The 4,753-nt window shown below is 40.7% G+C and overlaps 1 long non-coding RNA gene across 1 annotated transcript; it reads right to left on the bottom strand.

The window, feature by feature from the left end:
- Positions 1–1,011: 1,011 nt before the first annotated feature.
- On the bottom strand, positions 1,012–2,739 carry LOC127841799 (uncharacterized). Its single transcript, XR_008031329.1, has 3 exons — positions 2,648–2,739; positions 1,640–1,733; positions 1,012–1,079 (listed from the first exon to the last, which is right to left on the bottom strand). It is a non-coding gene; the product is annotated as an uncharacterized LOC127841799 (long non-coding RNA).
- Positions 2,740–4,753: the final 2,014 nt, after the last annotated feature.

Genomic DNA, 4,753 nt, shown 5'->3' on the forward strand with positions numbered 1-4,753 from the left:
TGTTGTTTTTTTTAAATTGCTAATAACTAGGGATGGCGGAATCTGTAAAACAAGTTATTAAAATAGGCCTGGGTCCGTTTCTTCTAAACAATTCTTAGACATACGTCTTAGAATGAAGAATATTCTTTAAGCCATAATGTTCTACATCTTCTTTATTTTTGAGTCCGACTTGACATGTGGCACCTCATGTTACATTATTCTTCAGATAGACTGGTGTGCCTATGACATAGGAACCAGTGATAGGTTGCATCTATTCAAACGTTGAAGTAGGACTCCTAGGGTTTAAGTCTTATCTTGAGACTTGAGTCTAAAAATGGGTTTGTTTGTATGGACAGACAGACCGACCGACCGACAGACAGACGAACGGACGGACGGACAGACAGACAGACAGACAGACAGACAGACAGACAGACAGACAGACAGACAGACAGACAGACAGACAGACAGACAGACAGACAGACAGACAGACAGACAGACAGACAGACAGACAGACAGACAGACAGACAGACAGACAGACAGACAGACAGACAGACAGACAGACAGACAGACAGGACAGACAGACAGACAGACAGACAGACAGACAGACAGACAGACAGACAGACAGACAGACAGACAGACAGACAGACAGACAGACAGACAGACAGACAGACAGACAGACAGACAGACAGACAGACAGACAGACAGACAGACAGACAGACAGACAGACAGACAGACAGACAGACACAGACAGACAGACAGACAGACAGACAGACAGACAGACAGACAGACAGACAGAAACATGCAGACAGAGAGACAGACAGAAAGGCAGGAAGGAAGAGCCAATCTAGTATTCCCCTACAATCTCGGACATTATAAGTCCAGTAGAGCTTACGAAGATAACCGTTGACATATGGACTTGAATGCCACAGAACACGACTTAGATCTGAAGTTCCCATGCTTCAGAACGACGAGACATGAATCCGTGGAACTCATATTAGTGTGATTATTGTCCCAGTTGTTGTAGACTATAGTGGTCTTGCTGCCGACCCATTCAAATTTTCGTAAAGTTGCGTTGTATCTGCCGCCTGTGAAATAGTCCACTGCAAAATAAAAACAAAGAACTTAGGTCTATACTGTTTTTGTGCATGTACGTTTGTACGCCTGAATAATATTGAACTAAAAAATAAAAATAGTTGTACACTTTTTTGTGCGTGTATGTGTCGAGTGTACAGTGATTTCCCATACAAAACATGTACAATTTAGAAATAGTGTTGCCTGTTGTATAAAGTAAAATACTGAAATAGTCTGCGTTGTTTAATCCATATAATAGTACAATCACACACTGAATCAATGCGTCTGGTACATTAATATTTGTGTGCACAATTATGAAGACAAGCAGAATGCAGCGTTCTGGGAACACTTGTGTTGAGTTTCGTTCCAGATAAACCTGTGCAGCCTGCGCATAAAGGACACTTCCCACTTTTTTCATTTAGATGAAGGCTCTCTGGAACCGGAAATCAAGTTAAAGCATAATATGTCGTCCCTCATAAGGCTGTGCGGACTGCACGGGCTAATCTGGGCGAGACATAACCCACATGCATTAAGCCCAGTTTTCCCACAACGAGGCTTTCGTGATCCGAACACATGCTTTTCCACGTACCAGTATCGTTAGACTGTAGAAGGCTGACAAAAAACTCCGTTTTGCCAATTTCATCTATCTCAACAAGTGATCCATGCCACGATCTGCATGCGTCCTGTAACAAATAAATAACACACATATTGATTAGAGCGGTACGCACAGGCTAATTTGGAAAGACACTTTCCGCCAAAATTAAAGTTTCCGTAATAAGACAAAAAAAAGAAGAATTCTATACAAGCAGAAATTGTCATCCCGGACCAGCCAGTGCAGTCAGCGGCTCAATTACAATAACATGTATACAGTAAGTATTTCATCCGACCGAGCATATGACCAATATCAATATCGCCATAGTAATTTAAACAGTTTAAACCTGTGTCTTTAAGCCAGTCTGCATTATTGTAACACTTTTCAACATCTTAAACCAAAGACAACTTTAACCACCATAACTTCCTGTTTTGTTGTATTTTTCGTTAAACCCATTTATGCCTAGTGGACTCTCCCATCATTCTAAATGGGATCAATTTATTTCCAAAACTAGGGATGTCTGGTATACTTATTTCTATATTTAGAATGTTTCTTACAGATATTCCTTAAAGCAAACTTCGCAGACCCTGATGAGACGCCGCATCATGTGGCGTCTCATCTGGGTCTACTCTGTTTGCCAATGCCTTTTTTCTAGACGCTAGACATAAATGGGTTAAAGGAAGTCCCTTCTTGACGACAATCAAGTGTCTGCGGAAAGTGTCTTCCCTAATTAGCTTTGCGGGCCGCTCTTTTTAACATTGATGTTATTTATTTCTAACAGGACGAATGCAAATCGTTAACGCTTGCACTTCGCACATGCTTAGCCGGGACGACACTTTCCGCACTTTTAAAGAAAAACTCTTCTTGACCAATATCCAGTTTAGGCGGAAAGTGTCGTCCCTGATAAGCTTGTGCGGACTGCACAGGCTTAACTGGGACGACACTTTATGCACATGTATTTAACCCCATATCTCAGTACGCAACACATTTCAAATTAAAACTCACCAGCGCCGGCTGCCAGACGAGCAGAGCATGGTTGATGTAATAGCATAGGTAGCCGTACTGTAGCCAGCCGCTTGCACACTTGATCTTTTTAACTGGAATATGAGCCTTGTTCTAAGAAAACTGGGCTTATGCATGTGCGTAAAGTGTCGTGCCAGATTAGCCTGTGCAGTCCGCACAGGCTAATCAGGGACAACACTTTTCGCCTAAACTTGATTTTCGGTAAGGAAGGACTTCCTTGAAAAAAAAACCATACCATAAAAGCGGAAAGTGTCGTCCCTGATTAGCCTGTGCGGACTGCACATGCTAATCTGGGACGACACTTTACGCACATGCATTATGCCCATTTTTCTCAAAACACGACTCATATAAACGTTAGCAGCGCTCTGTGAAAACGGGATGTACGTAAAGTTTCGTCCAAGACAAGCATGTACAGTCTAAGTAGGGCGACACTTTACGCCTTTAATGGAAGTTTTCAGTTTTTCCTTTAAAGGAAGTTCCTTCTTAACGAAAATAAAGTTTTGGCGAAAATTTTCGTCCCTGATTAGCCTGTGCGATTTGCAAAGGATAAAATTGGGAAGACACTTAACGCACATTTAGTAAGTCCCGTTTTGCCAGGGCGAGGCCCAAATATTAAAAATACTACAAATTGATGAAAGTTATCAATGGCAGCGTACTTCGATCGCTATGGTAAGTATTATTACTTGAAAATCAAACCTAGACATCAGACATTATAACGTTTGAAAGCGCCCAGATATTCCACCATTATAGCCGTTAATTTGAAATCGTACCGATTCAGTTTGACGTTTTCAAACCATTTGTAATCAACACGAATTTGCTACATGTTGAACAATAAACAGTAGCAGCGCTCTCTTTTAACTTATCACACACATTGTACATACATTCGTGTCGCGCTCTGTGAAAACGGGGCTTAATGCATGTGCGTAACGTGTTGTCCCAGCTCAGCCTGTGAAAGTTGCACGGGCTTACCAGGAACGATAATGTTTGATGTAGTCGATTTTCGTTTAATGGAAGTCTCTTCTAATCGAAAATCAAGTCTAGGCGGAAGGTTCGTCCCTGATAAGACAGTGCGGACACCCCAGGTCAATCGGACACTAAACTGTATGCATTTACGTTAAGCCCCGTTTTCCAAGAGCGAGGCTCGCTCTTACTTCATTGATATTTGTCGGGCAATTATAACGTGTTTGGTTCCCAGATAAGGCTTGAACAATCGAAACCTAATGTTGCGAACTAGTTATCCTATAATTAAAAACAGAACATATGGTTGCTGTTCTGCATAAACTGGTCACAGTCAACATTTTACTTTCTTTTAAGTGACCGTCACACTAAGACCACTCAGCTGTCAACAATTATATCACTGAAATACATGGATGCTACCTGATGCTGCGCTTTTCGATGGTTATTGTCTTAAAAAAAGGGAAATACCTGCCTGAACAGTCACTGGAGGAGAACGATATGACCATTTGCATGTTTCCAACCTTAAGGGATACTGTATGTAAAGTTAAATCTAATTCGGATCATATGTTGCTATAATCTGATGCAGAAATATAAAATTCATCAGTAGATGTCATATTACTATTCAAAAGGCAATTAGTGTCTGAAGATTAATTGGACCAAAACAACATGAAAATATCCGCATAGCCACTTATTTCGAATGGCTCGCATGAATTGTCATAAAATTCACATCGTTAGCGTCCCAGATCGGAAAAAGATTTTTTTAAGGCAATACCGCTCGAAAAAAAAAAAAAAAAATCAATGGAGCGGTATAACCCAACACTATTAACCCATTTATGCCTAGTCGACTCTCCATTCTTTCTAAATTGGATCAATTTATTTCCAAAATTAGGGATGTCTAGTATACTTATTTCTATATTTAGAATATTTCTTACAGAAATTCCATTAAGCAAACAGCGCAGATCCTGATGAGACGCCGCATCGTGCGGCGTCTCATCTGGGTCTACGCTGTTTGCCAAGGCCTTTTTATTAGACACTAGGCATAAATGGGTTAAGAAAGCATTTGTTTTGCTAACGAGGTGGTCATAAGTACGGTTTAAATATCCTAACCAAAAATATTGAAAAAAATCTGTT

The sequence above is a fragment of the Dreissena polymorpha genome, chromosome 8, assembly GCF_020536995.1.
Source record: "Dreissena polymorpha isolate Duluth1 chromosome 8, UMN_Dpol_1.0, whole genome shotgun sequence".
NCBI lineage: Eukaryota > Metazoa > Mollusca > Bivalvia > Myida > Dreissenidae > Dreissena > Dreissena polymorpha.